The 15123-nt window shown below is 45.8% G+C and overlaps 1 protein-coding gene and 1 long non-coding RNA gene across 2 annotated transcripts in view; both read right to left on the reverse strand.

The window, feature by feature from the left end:
- The window catches only part of F9 (coagulation factor IX), a 512309-nt gene that overhangs the window by 10031 nt on the left and 487155 nt on the right, over positions 1 to 15123 (reverse strand). The window lies entirely within an intron of this gene.
- LOC138480956 (uncharacterized) lies at positions 746 to 1465 on the reverse strand. The gene is made up of 2 exons (XR_011274169.1): positions 1290 to 1465; positions 746 to 1207 (listed from the first exon to the last, which is right to left on the reverse strand). It is a non-coding gene; the product is annotated as an uncharacterized lncRNA (long non-coding RNA).

Below are 15123 nucleotides of genomic sequence, written 5' to 3' on the forward strand. Positions count from 1 at the left end.
CATTGAGAAACTCAGAATTTGATAGGCGATATGTAGGATATTTTAAGTTAGAACTGAATTAATCTGAGACAGTACCCTCTAGGATTCCAGAGGATTCCTCCAGTTGTTGCAGAGTGTGCCTGGGATGGCAACACTTCAACTGGTTAATGTGGACCCACTTGTCTTCCCCCTCTGCCAAACCGCCTTTGGGGATGCGGATCTTGTAGGCCACAGGGGAGATTTTGTCTATAATCTCAAAGGGTCCCTTCCATGTAGGCAAAAATGTTCGCTGTTTGGCCTGGTTCCTTTGGAAATTGTATAGATAGACCCGGTCCCCCACCTGATATTCCTTCCTGGAAGTCTTCAGGTCCTAGTGGGTCTTCATGCTATCAGCTGATCTTTCTAGATTCCGCTGAGCATAAGCAAAAGCATGTTGAAGGTGTTTCCTTAAATTCTCCACATACTCATGAGTTGTGGAGGCATTTATCAGTGTCTGCTCTTGGGTCCTGTAGAGCAAATGCTGAGGAAGCACCATCTTGCGTCCAGTCATCAACTCAAATGGTGACATTTTGGTTGCAGATGAAGGGGTAGATCTGATGGCCATTAGGACCAGAGGTAATCGGATGTCCCAACTTGGCCCAGAATCTGCCACAAACTTCTTTAATATGCTCACAATGGTTCGGTTATATATCTCTACTGCCCCAGAAGAAGCTGGCCGGTAAGCAATATGCCATCAAGAAACAGAAAAGATATGTCCAGAGCAAAATATGTTTAGAAAAAATGTATCCAAATTTATTAAAGGTGATACAAAAATTGAAAACTAGTGAATAAATCACTCAAAATTATTATACACTGATCATTTTAACATACAGAACAGCAGCAACAATATGCCGAAAATCGGCTAAAACTTCATCACTCATACTCAACATACATAGTACATACATACACACACAACTCATCATACCGTGGCATACATCCAAAGTACTAAAAACACAGAAAACATGCTAAGAACCAATGGGGAAGAGGAATTCATAACTAGTCCCCATAATAACACTCATTATTGCGGTGTTTACAAACAATAGAAATAATTCACAAACAATCTATTGTCAGGGTGGATAGAAAGAACAAATGCAAAGATCACATCCCTGTAGAATTTTTTCTCTCGACCGGTTTCGACGTGTAGTGGTGGTTAACTGAACGTCTTCCTCAGGAGGTGGGTGTTACCATTCTGATGAAAACCTAGCTGCTGCAAAAATCTATGCAGTGTAGTGTGGCCAGTCACGCGAGACAATTCAGGACTAAAACATAACCTGGAGGGCGCCCCATGCAGTTTAAGATGATCCAGCGCTGCATGTATTTGAAAAGTGAAGAGGCAGCGCAACTTAGCCTGAGCCTTCAACGCCGTCTGTAAATGACTGCAAAACGGTTGCTGTATAATGGAATTGTCCAGCAACGAGGGAGAACAGATGGTAATCTCTTTGTTTGAAACTAGTTGTAAGCAATATGCAACTTCCTTTTGACCCTGTGTATCTCCCACATCTTTGTCATCACTTCACTGGTGAAGTGGCTACCTCTGTCCGACTCAATCCTTTGAGGTATACCAAAACGGGAAAAGATGTGGTTAATCATCAAGGCAGCTGTCGTTTCTGCCTTGCAGTTTGGGGCTGGGAGACATTCCACCCACTTGGTAAACAAGCATGTAATGGTCAACATGTACTTGTTTCCTATAGACGAGCGAATCACAGGGCCTACAAAGTCGATTTGTAAATCTGACCATGGCAGTGTCATCCCCCTCTTTTGGAGGGGTGCACGGTGCGTGAGGGATGATGGCTGAAATTGTGCACACACAAGACACCCCTTCAAGTATTGGTCGAGGTCCTGCCCCATGTGTGGCCAGTATGCAACCTCTCTTAAGATTTCCAATGTTGTGTGAAACCCCCTATGACCGGCGGTGGCCGCATCATGGGCGTGACTTAACATCAGGCTTCGGAATGAGGTAGGAACCACCCACTGATCGTGGCCAGCTTTGGATTTCCTTGCCAGCAAACCGTCTTGGATCCGGAACATTTTTGGACATTTCATCAACACCCTTAGGTCTTCTTTCCCAATGTAATCGGTATCCGTCAGGGGAAAGTTCTCAGGGTCCTCAAGGTGCTGGTAAAATTTACCAATTATTGGATCCCTTTTCTGAGCTGTAATTAAATCAGCATCAGGGGTCTCCTTGCTCCATTGGGCAGTTGTCAGATCATGGTGAGCATTTGTCTGGGACCTAGTGATAGCAGTGACCTGGATTTCCCCCAGCAGGGACTCAATCTCAATTAGATCCCCTTGGATGGCCCCGGTTTTGGCCAGCTGATCAGCTAAGTCATTTCCAGTTTTGTCTGGTCCCTCTACTTTGGAATGACCCTTGATCTTTTTCCAATAGATGGTCATCTCATTCGAGGTGACCAGATCATCAATGTTTTGGATCAACTTCCCATGTTTCAAGGGTTTGTTGTTAGCACATAACATGCTTCTGGCTTTCCAATTAACCAGGTGCTCCACGAACCCGTTCCGTACATAATCCGAATCTGTGATTATGACCAGTTCGTGGAGTTGATGCTGGACAGCAGTGAGGATGGCCTGATGCACAGCCATCAATTCTGCCACCTGACTACTTCGGGGACCAATTTTGTATCCAGCGAAGGGTTCTGGGGACTCATTCACCCATGCATTCCCTACGCCGGCCACCAGTTCTTTCTCCCCTTTGTTGTCAACATGGTAAGAGCATCCATCCACATAGACAGTGGGCATTCCCTCACACTTGTCCTCTTCAAAGACTTTGTGTGGGGAATTAAGGTATGCCTCCGTGTTGTCCTTGATTTTTAGACTTTCGTCCTCGAGACAGTTTTCTCTGACACAATCATGCAAGTCAGCCAGACCTTGCGCGAGGGGACTCTTCTTGTTTTGGCCATATCTGACCTCCACAGGAAAGCCTTGCATTGACAGAATCCAGGAAGTAATTCGGAAATTACTCACATTACCGGCCCGGATTCTGTCACTTTGGAGATATTGCAGAGGCTGGTGTGGAGTCTCCACTATGATGTGTTCCCCATGGATAAACGGGCGGTAATTCTTCAATGCCCACACCGTTGCCAGGAGTGCCTTCTCACAATCGTTGAATTTTTCCTCCACAGAGGATAAAGTTTTGCTCGCATAGGAGATTACTTTATTGACCTTGTCATGCTTTTGGTATAATACTGCCGTCAAGCACGTATTAGAGAACCCCGTCTCCAGGAAGAACTCCTTGTTTCTGACAGGGTAAGCTAGGCAGGGCGCTTGTGAGAGGCTTCTCTTGAGTTGTTTTACCGCCTCGGCTTGTTCTGGACCCCATTCCCACTTGACCCCCCTTCAGGAGATGAATCAGGAGTCTGGTGATCTCTGCGTAGCCCTCAATGAACTTTCTGCTGTAATTAGTCAGTCCAAGGAGGCTCCTTAGTTCCTGCAGAGTTGCGGGGTCTTTCAGTTTCTGAAGTGCTTCCACTTTCTTTTCCTGGGGACAGAGACCCTGAGGAGTAATCTCATGCCCCAAGAAATTAACACGGGTTCTACACCACTGTGCTTTCTGAAAGGAAAGTTTTGCTCCGGCGGCCCTCAACTGGGTCAGAACATAACGGATCTCCGCTATGTGTTCCTCCACAGATGAACTTTTGATGAGGACATCATCTACATAAGCCAGGTTACCCCTCGCACCCAGGTCGGGCATGGCCTTATGTAGGAAAATGTTGAATTCATTGCCGGAGTTGAGGTATCCGAAGGGAGTCCGGGTCCATGTGTATTGCTGGCCCCCAAAGGTAAAAGCCAGCTTGTATTGGTCCTCCCTACTGACAGGCACAGTCCAGTATCCATTGGTCAGGTCTATTGCAGTGAATACCTGTGACCCCTGGATCTGGGCCAGCCCTTGGTCAATGTAGGGCAGAGGCCATCGGGAAGTATGGACCCGTTTGTTGAGCTCCCTGAGGTCGGCGCAGAGTCTCCACTGGCCGTTTGGCTTCAATATTCCCAGCACCGGATTATTGAAGGTGCTGTGGACTGGACGGATTATTCCCCGGGGCTCAAGGTTCTTAATTATTTCAGTAAGGGACTCCATTGATGCGAGAGGCAAGCGATATTGCTTCACAAACACAGGAGTCATGCCAGGGTCCGTGGGGATTGTTGTTGTGTGGATGTCCGTACGACCACAGTCATATGAGTCTACCGCAAAGAGATCTTGGAAATCCAAGAAAACTTGTTTCAACTTTTGCTTTTGTTCCAGAGTCACACAGGCATCAGCTAGGTTGACTCTCTCTTCCACCATCTGCCTGAAGCCTGGAAAGACTTCTGGTTTGGCTATTTCAGCGGCCTCCTCCAGCTGGGTGGAGAAGTCCCTGGTCAGATTGCTGATTTGGACTGGAGGCTTCAGGTGGGAAAGGCAGCCCTCATGGACCTGGAAAATCACCTCATCCCTCCTGAAGTCAAAAGTCACATCTTCCTTACCATAAGGGCAAGAAGTGTACACCAGGAAGTTCCCCCCATGCCGGGTAAAAATCCTGTCTGGTGTTGTATTGTCATCACTGTCACTGTCAAAGCAGTCCTTGGGGATTGGCCCTAACAGTTCATTACCTAAATCAATGGAAAAATGTCGGTCATCAACCGCCATTCCAATAATGGTGCCTGCGGCTAGAGTAATACTCTTTAAGTCGCTGTTATCCACCTCTATTAGAATGGTGTCATGTTCTATGTTGACTAATGGTGTTGGGTTTACCCCCAACCCTTGCTGTTGGAGAGAAGCGTTTAGATGTATGTAAGCATCAGGGTTTTGCAGATATTGTCCTCTTTTAACTTTCACTTCCAGGGAGAATTGTCGGGTCCTTTCTGGGATGGTGACTTCCTCTTTGATCTGAATTTCAACTGCATAAGGTAGCAATTGAGCTGACCTAAATGCTTTTTCTGGATCATCAAAGCCCATGGGATTATCCGCTAATCGGGACCAAGCTTTGAAGTTTATTAGGTCCAAACTAATGGCAAAGCGATTGAGAATGTCACTGCCTAAGTAAAAGGCGGCAGTGACGTCTCACACGACCCAACAATTATGGACTATGCTCTTGTTGCCAATGGAGATTTTGCGCATACACCTGCTTGGCAGGAGCTGTTTGGAATTAGGTGCTTCCAGGTCCATTTCCCATTTGTCTATCAGTTTGAATGTGGGAATGGCTGGATCTTTTGGGAGTTGGCGGAACATGGCTTCGCTGATGAAGCTCTTACCATTGTTCACACACACTCGAGCGAGAACAGAGTCCTTCCCATCATTTAATTGGACAGGGATGAACAACTGCTCTCCAATTTGCTGAATATCAGCCAGGCTCTGAGCTGATTTCACATCTTTCTGGACTATAGGAGTGGGAGTTTCTGATTGTGGATTAGTATAGAATCCTAGAGTGTTTCCTTCCAGCGTGGAGTACCACTTTAGACTGGAAGGAAGGTTGATTTTCAGAAATAGAGAGGACCCTCCATCACCAGTCTGTTGTCCTACTGCTATTACTGTCACGTCTGGAATTTGGCTATTCTGGAAGTGGAATTCTACTTGGTCAGATTGTTGTTCAACCATGTGGCAGGTGCCGTTTAAACTAACATGGTTGACACTCTGTTTTAATTTTATTGGTCGGCTAGTCTGGGTCCAGAGGACCTTGTTTACGCAATCTATTAGGGGTGACAACCTTCTCAGGAGGTCATTCCCTAGTAAACAAGGGGTGCCCTCTGGAGTCACAACTATGACTGGGTGTTTCAACTTGTGTCGCCCAATTTTAATGTCCAAGTCTGCCGTCCCCTCGACGGGAATTTCCTTCCCGTCAAAGTTCTGGAGTTGTCCAGGAAGTGAGGTGAGAGGAATTTGGTAATTCTCTCCCCTTCCTGCATTCAGTTCATCAAAGGCCCTTCTGGACAGAAGGGTAGCTTGAGATCCAGTGTCCACCAGTGCCAAAATTGTACCCTGCCCCTGTACTTGTACCGGGGCATAGTATCTTCCCTCCTTCTCCTCAAGGGGGCACAGATAATGCACATTTTTGGACAACTGGTAGGCTAACTTTCTGGTTTTGGACATCGCTAGCGAAGAGATTTGGGCAGAATTCTGTGGAGAGCCTTGGGAATCTAAAAGAAAAAGTTGGCAACTGGAGATCAGAGCCATTGTGGGTTCCCCTGGCTCCGGTTCCGGGCCGCCCCCCCCTTTTTGGAGGCAGTCACCAGGATGGGTTTGAACCAGGGGATTTTCTTGCTGTTGGTTCTGGGATGAGATGGTGGGCGGCGGTAGCTCAGTCTCCACCTCTCCCCAGTCTGGATTTGCATCCCTAGGGACCCATTTTTCTTTGGGAGGAGTTCCCCCCTCTCTGAAGGAGAAGATCCTTTTCCCAGGATCCTCTGAGGATCCCTCTCCCTCAAATTGGAAGATCTGTACCTCCTCCTCAAACTGTGTCTGTTTGGGTCTTTTGTTTCTCCTACCCCCCCTCTGTTCCTTAGGAGGCAGACTTTCAGGGGCAAGAGATTTTGTTTCCGGTTCCTGGGTTTCCAGGAGCTGTTTACAAGTGAGGAAGGAAGCTTCCTCCAAGGCTTTACACCCCCCTTCCCTTTGTGCCTCCTCCCTGGGAACCGGTGAGTTATCGGGGTGCTGCCCCCGTCATTGTTCTGGAGCACCAGGTCCAGAGTTGGGTGCGTTCTGCGCCGGCATGCCGATCTGAGGGTTCTGCTGAGCCCTCAGTATGTGACCCAGATCCCGCGCCATGTTTTGGACCTGGCGCTCTAACTGGGAAACCCGCTCAGGCTGATACGGGGCCCTCTTTTCTCCCCTGGGCTGATCCCGGGAAGGGTAGCTATCCCTTCTTTGGTAGTACCCCTGGTTGGGAAGATTTGGATACCCCTCCACCCTTGGCAACCCCTCTCCCGGATTCGGTTGTCTGGGCTCAGGGAATTGGGGAAAGAAGGATGGATGATTTTGGGGCTGGAAATTGGGTGGATACCTGGGGAAGAAGTTCTGCCCAGGATTTGGAGAATTTCTGCCCTCCTGTGGGAAGTTGGGAGGGAAGTTCCCTGGGTTAGGTGCTTGGCTGGATCCCCCCCCTTGGGCTGGAGGAGTCCACACATAACCTAGGATGGGTCGATTTCCCTTGTAATGGGGACTTACATAGTCAGGAGAGCGAGGGACCCCATTTGTGGGACTACCTCCTTGACTCCCTGTTTGTGACTGGCCCGAGGACCTTCTGGGCCTAGCATTATTAGGTGCAGGTAGGTTTTTAGGCCCCCCCATCTCCAAATCCAAAACGGGGGCAACCTTTACCTCTGCCACCTTGGCAGCAGCAGGGGTGCTGTTAGTTTTGGGGTTTTTGGGCTGGTTTTTGTTTTCCACCGGTTTCTCCACCTCATAGATCCGGGTCGCCTGTTCAATGACCCAGTCTAAAGATCTTTTCTCGTGAAAATTCCTCACGAGCTGGGTCATTATGTATTTGGGCAAGGCATGGAAAAACGTATTAATACATTCTCTGCTATCCGTGCGCAACCTTCTTGTGGTCTGTGCAAAAGCACGCTTTAACTCCTGCACAAATTCTTGTGGGGCCTGATCCTCCCCACATTGTAAATTGTAGGCTGCCTTGCGAGCCTCTTGGGGATTTCTGTGAACAGAAAAATGTTTTAATATGGCCGCCCTATAGGTGGACCACCTGAAATGATTTTGGTCCTCCAACCCTGCAAAGAAACTGGAGTACTCTGGGGAGAATGTCCACTTTACATATTGGATACAGCTTTGGCTGTCCTTCAAATGAAAAGTCTCCATCATTTGCTCATAGAGCTCCAAGTGTTCCCAAAAAGAGTACTTGGCGTTCTTATGATAAGGCGTGATGACACTCCTGATTGCCTTAATCTGTTTCAATGGGTCCTTAATCAAGGCCCTTTTTGCCTTATTGGCCTTTTTGGTTCGGGTAACCCTTGTCCATTCGTCCTCTGACTCAGAGGCACTGCTCCCAGAGGTTCCTGTCTGATCTTCCAGGTTTTCCCGGATTCTGCGAGCCTGGGAATGGCTGGCAGAATGTGGGGACCTGGTCTCCTGTGTCCTGTACCACTCAGAGGAGTCTTCAGATCCCTCCTTGCTGCCAGGATTTGATGGGTACCCCCCCACTGACCTAACTGGGCAGAGGTTTTCAGGATGCCCTTAATGGGCCTACTCTCCTGGGGCTCCCCATTAAATTGCACTGTGCTTGGGTGCCCATACCCGGATGCCCGCCCATCCATTCCTGGGAGGTACTGGCCTATGAGCCCCATGCTTCTGGCTGGATAGTAATCTGCCATCCTTGTGGCCCGGTGCTCATGTGCGCCAGGGGACATGGGGGTGGCAGAGTCCAGGGACTGAGAGAGATAAAGGCCTCTGGTACTAGGGTTCCTGAGGTTATGCTCAGGAGTTTCCCTTTCCCAGCGAACTTGGTCTCTATCCGCCCCTGCTCCCTGTTGCAATGCAAGAGCCTGCGCCTTCAGTTCCTCAGTTAAGGCCTTACTAGACTCTATCAGTCTCTCCTGTCTCGTTGTTGGAACCGTATCATTGTGCTGGCAGAGAGCCTCATTCTCTCTCTGCGTTTCCTGATTGGTCCTGGAGCACTGGGCCAGTCTTTGCTGCAGGAGGGTTACCTCCTGAGCTGTGTCCCTATTGGCCTGCTCCTTTCTTGCCGTAGCATCCTCCACCTTCCTGGTGTGCTCTAACAAGTGGTGGTGTTCTTTATGGAGGTCACCCAGTCCCTGGAGGGCCAGGTGATTTTCTTCCATTTTCCTTTTTAAGTGGCAGACTTCCTGGCCTAAGGTATCCCTTTCCTGACTAAGAGCCTGCATCTGTGCCGCCAGGTCGTCCCTTTGCCTTTGGAAGGCACCAGCTTTCTGGCGCTCCTGGTCAAACTCTGCCTGGGTATCCAGGTCTTTCAAAATCAGTTTATTGCTCTCTGCCTTCTCCCTATCTAGGTGGCTTTGCAGGGTGACTACCTGCTCAGCACATGCCCTATTGAAGTCTAACTGTTGCTCCAGCTTTTTCTGGCTCTGCAGTAGGGAGTCCAAACCTTCTTGGTACTCCTTCTGCAAGGCCAGAAATCTGGTATCCTGGTCAGCCTTTTCCTGTTGCAGGATGTCCATATCCCTCTTTATTTTAATGATGTGCTGTCTACTCTCATTTTCTGACTCCTGGCTCCCCTGCAGCCTCTGCTCAGAAGAGACCAGGTCAGATTGGACCTTCTCTAACGCCATCTGTCGCTTATTCGCCAGATCTTGGCTTTCAGTACATTTATCCTGCATGTCTCCCATATATAGGTACAGGTATGCCGCTATCCTAACCATCTTGTCTTGTTCATCCTTAGCTTTAGGAGCCATGTATAGTTCACTCAGGGCCAAATGTAAGGGACCCTGATCTCTCCATATATATGACCCTGTTTCCGTGACCTGTTGCGTGATGGCCTGCAACCAGACCATGCGGTCCTGGTGAGTCCACTCACCTCTCACAAATAACTTATGTAAGAAGTGCTCTCTGGATATTTTCATATCTACCAAGGTCGTCATTCTGGAATTTGAGTTCCTTCCTGACTTACAGAAGTTTATATTATATTTTTGCAAAACAGACCTTTTCCTTAGAGCGTTCCTTTGAGGAGTGCTTTACAGCGTAACACAGCGTGTGCTCCGACCGGATATGTGTATCTGGTCAGCTGGCACGCTGTATTAATCTGCACAAGTGATAGATCTAATCCAAACGTCAGGCACGAGCCCCCAATTTGTAAGAGGATTCAATTCAACACTACAGCTAAGTCAATGCCTAGTCTGGGATACTGAATGGAAACCCTTATTGATATATCTTTATGTCCAGTTCATGCATTCTGGATGACTACCCCTATATAACACCCCTCTCTTGGAATCCCCCTGACCCCACTGAGCCAAGAAGTAGTTCTGTTTTGCAAGTTAAAAGGTTTATTTGATAATTTAAACAATAGATATATATATCACACTTTATAAGGATTTAATAATTGAATATGACACTTAATATGAGCAGTGATCAATAATGGATAGTCTGGCACTGGCACACTTGTGAATAGGAACAGAAGAATAAGGTGGTAGAGAATGCTTTATATAAGTTCAGATGGATGCAATGTTGAATGAAAATGCAGTACAGAAAATACTCAATATGATTTCACCAAAACAATGTAATCACTTTTCTCTGGCAATCCACTCCCCCCTTTATGCAATGCAAGGAAATGGAAGGAAATCACACAGTTCTCAGAAATGCAATCAAATGTAATTCAGTTCACCCAAGCAAGCTTAGACTACGGAAGTTTGAAACACAGGCCCAAAATGCTTTTATATGTGCTGGCAATGAAGTGAAAAATATGCTAAAATGCTTTTAATTCCCTCTAGAGGTTCAGGGTGAGTGGTATCTAGTTAATATTAGTCCAGGCTCACTCTAGCAATGATTCAGGGATGGTTCTTAAGAGGCAAACGAAATTTTAGCAAGGAAAGCAAGAACTGCTGTTTTCACACGTGGAGAAATTTGCAAATCGCGGCAAATTCGCGAGTGCGTTTTTCGCGATTGCGGCAAAAGTATCGGGGGTAGGAATGCGGTTCTAGGTTCGTAGAAAAGCCACGATTCCCAGCTTTCAGAGGAAAGTTACTGCAAGTTTCTAAGACAAACGGTCACGGAGATATGAGCGATTAAATAAAGGTAGTTTTTCGGATTTGGAATGTTAAAATTCAAAGTGACAAGTGACAGTTTTGCAAAATGACAAGGTACAACTTCTAGGAGACAGTTCTGGTTAGATTAAAATAGATTGAATTATATTATTTTAACTAAGAGATTGGTTCTGCACAGTTCTGCTAGGTACTCACAATATATTTAGAAATAGAATGGGCCTCGCCACGGATCTGGTCAGGTTTTCTTCACTCGCCACGGACGGTTTCTGCGCACAGCGTCTGGGTCAGCTCTCTGGTTCTGCGAACAGCGGTCTGGGTCAGCTCTCTGGTTCTGCTAACAGTGGTCTGGGTCAGCTCTGCTCTCTCTGGGTACAGCACTGCTTCTGGATCTTTCTGCACAGCTTTCTCTGGAGATTGATGGATTTGAAGTTTGGATCTCTGGATGTGGTATGGTCCGGCAGCATGCTCCGCAGCAAATGGAATTGAATGTCCCTATCTGTCCTGACTGTCTGCTTTTATGTGTTTTGAAAATGGGTGGAGAGGCTAGCTTCCTAGGCCCTACCCCTCTCCACTTGTCATTGGCCACTTCATCCTCTTCCCCTTGATTGGGGGAATGAAATGAAGTGTCATCATGATGAGGTCTGTTTATGATACAGAGAACCCACCCCTGTCAAATTACACACAATCTATATTTTGACCCAAAAGACATATTTGCACAGGTACACATTTGTTTAAAATTACATGCACCCATCACATATCACAGGAGGTATACCCTGACCAAATCTGCTCTTCCTGGGAGCTTGCATTGAGAAATGGCAACATATTTCACTTTTTGGTCAGGTTACCAATATCAGATTCTTACTCAAATTTACCCAAATGTGTGCAAGACATGCAGGCATTAATTGATGAAGTATCAGACTTTTAACATGCATACATTTTAAGTAATACCCTCTTAACTGCTAGTTTGCCCCCAGATCATGCCACTGGTTCTAAAAACCTCTTAAAATGTGGGCAGAAAAATCACAAGAATTATGGTATCATTTAAATAATTATGACGAGTCCGTACTATGAGTTATTCATCTTTTTCTAAAACCATATTCTGGCTACAGGGGTGTGTCTTTTCAGGTCACATGGTACAGAAACCAGTCTTTCCACTTTCTTCAAGCTCAGCCTCTGTCTCCAGTTTCTCCCCCCTCCCAGTTTCTGCCAAGCCAGCTTGCTCTCACATGCAGTGCTCCTCCCCTTTCCTTCCAGGAGGAAGCCACATTTACGGCCCCCATAATAAAACATTTGCCTGGGCCCTGGAAGGCCCATTGTTCAAGAGGAAGCCATTTATGGCCACTTCAATAAACCCTCTGCCTGGGTCCTATGTTTAGTCTCTAGCAGTCCCTTGATAATTCAATCAGAGAAGTGTCAGATCCCTTTTGGTGGGAGCAGCAAAAAGGCAGCTAGGCCTGGGAACACAGCAGTTGTGCAAGTCTCAACTCCTGTCGGGGGTAGCTGGTGGGCAGAATTCAGTTCCTTAAGCCTGGCCCCAGCTAATGTCACTTTTAGTTACCCAGTTTTCTGCATTCAAATAAAACTAACCATTTTTTACATATGCAGCTAAAATGCTGATTCTAAGTTTAAACTATGACATTTAAACAATTGCAACCTATGTGACACTCAAAAGTAGGTCACTCATTTCTTTTAAACATTTAGATTTTTAGTGTCTTTCAGTCCAAATTTACCTAAACTGCTGAAATCCACAGCTCAGCCAGTCTTGTTATAAACCTTCAAGTCACTTCAGAATATAACTTTACATTGGATCCACCTCTCAGTAAGTCTTTCTTTGGCCTGCTTTGGGTTCATTTATTCAGTTTTACACAAAAAAAAAAAAAATCTGGTGTTGTTTTAAAACGCCAGCTTTCTGATAGTGGTGAGTACTGGTAATGCACCCATTTTTGGGATTTAAGAAAATGAATTCCCCACAATTCTAGGTTGCTTTTGGCAATCAGCATTGCCATTCCCAATGGTTTCAGACTACTGTGTGGGTAGTCCAATGGTGGTTTTAGGCAGTGCCCTTCTGTGCCCATAACATCGGCAAAAAGAGTGGCAGCCTATTCTTCATGCATTTCCCTGTACATTTTCTGGGAAGCTCTGGCCCTCATGATGTTTTCCATGTCAGTACTGCACAGTTTTGAGGTAGGGCTCGGATGCATGGATAAAAACATCCCACATAACCTAACCTGCCCGCCCTCTTGTTACAGACCCACCTGAGCGCCTGGGGACCAACTCTGTTGGTGATGATGCACAATATAAATACCTTTAACATTAACATTAACATATATAATAAACCTATTAAAATTGAAGGGTGTTTTCTATTGGAGGCATACCTGTTAAGCAAGCCAATGGACAGACTTGACCATTCAGAAAGTGTGAGGTCAAAATGACATAATGTAGGAATAATTCCTAAAATAAAAGTCGAAACACACAGGAAATAGAAGGAACACCAGAATTTGGAAGGCTAAAGAAACAGGCAACCATTGATCAAAATGGGTATGTGCTAATCTGGAGATTAAAGGGGCCTTATCCATGTGGAAGACTGAAGCAAATTTACCTGAGGCAGATCTGGTTTTCTAGGGGAGGGATACAGACAACAGAAGGGACCAGCTGACTGGAAATTATCTGGAGACTCGCAGGGTCTATGCTGGCTTGGTTCCTTAAATAATTATACCAAAGTGAGTATGGAAATTCCCTAATATAATTAGATATGTTTCCTTGAATCATTTCCCTGTTAAGTCCCTGGAGTAAAAGGAACTGGTGGGAGTCAGGTGGAGGGGATTGTCCTCTAACTCCATTTCTCTCTTAAGACCAAGAAGTGGGTGGACTGAGTGGGACTTCCACTAGGGGATCTCATTTAATTTCAAATACAAAGGTTGAACATTTAAATTTGGAACTGCACTTTGCTTTTTCATTGCATTCAATACCAAGCCAGATTTGTTTTGAACTCCTATTCTGTGCATTCTAAATCAATAGCATTTTGTCCCCAAATAGATGTGGATTTTCACAGATTTAGGATGCCGGATTTGTGGAAGGGTGAACATTTCCACCTCTCCATGATTGATTGATAATTTGTGACCTGTGAAAATGATAGATATTTAAGGCAGACATTTGTGGATAAAAGAGAGCTTAGCTTTGTCATGTGCTATCCATAGAAAAGTATGCTAATCTAAATTGCATTAACCTCTCACTCATAACATCACAAAGTAGGTTGAGGACCTGCACCAGTGGGGCTTGATCTGATAAGTAAAGTGGAAGGGATATTTATTAATTTGCAATGTTAAGTGGATGAACCCCTCTTCTGCGCATTCTAAATAATTAGCAATGTGATCCTAAACACATGCCTAAAGAGGCTGATGGAACTTATCACAGCTTGCATTCAATGTACATGCATATGCTAGAAACCCACTGCACCGAATCTACACATAGGAGGAATTAATTTCAAATGTGCTTGACATTCATGTTGTTTTCTTTTTTTGGAACCATTCTCTGATACCTATATTTGTGATTGATATTGGTGAGAATAAAGTGTTGTCATTTGCTATGGTGAGTAGTTCAATATGATGGCTGTTATGGATCTATGTAGTTATACACTTAGATTTGGTTGTTTACAAATGACATGGGTCTATTAGAATTGAATTCAGAAATATAATTCATTTATATACTGTGTGACTGCATCTGCGCATGGTTCTTAGTGAGATGTTCACACATCCACCATAAATGTGCATGTGAGCTGTCCCGTTTTGAATATGTTTAAATTGACAGCAACGAATGCTGAAATATCAAGTGTAAAACGACCCTCTGTATGAATGCCTACCACATGCAAACAATATAAATGGCAGCAATATTCCAACCTGTAATATTGGTGTGATACAGAACAGCATAACACTTCAAAAGATACTACTTCATTGCCTACTAATCATGGAACTGCACCTCCAAAAATGACAAGGCCCAAATGTGTCCGAAATATTATTAAACCAGCACGAGAACACGGCCGGTGTTATGGAAATCTTTATTTTGAAGAAAATTATCCCTGCTGTACATCAAATGAGTCCATAATGAACCATTATTGTATTCAAAGTATCTTTAATGCAACTATGTGCCTCCTTATAAGGCTGGCGCTCCCGTAATGAAGGGGGCCAGTATGGGACTGGCCCCCTTCATTCCGGGAGCACCGATTACGAGCTTCCGATCACGGGACCTGGATCGCATGCCTGGTAAAACCAGGCGTGCTTTCCGGGTCCCGCGAGGGGAAGAGGGAGGCAATAACGGGCCAGATGTAATCTGCCCATTATTACCTCCCTCCCCATTCCCATTGAGCCCTATGGGGGCTCAAATGGGAATGGGAATGGGTTCCTGCAAGGAGGAATTACCGGGTCCTCCTATGTC

The sequence above is a fragment of the Ambystoma mexicanum genome, chromosome 5p (genome assembly GCF_040938575.1).
Source record: "Ambystoma mexicanum isolate Mex_15411 chromosome 5p, UKY_AmexF1_1, whole genome shotgun sequence".
NCBI lineage: Eukaryota > Metazoa > Chordata > Amphibia > Caudata > Ambystomatidae > Ambystoma > Ambystoma mexicanum.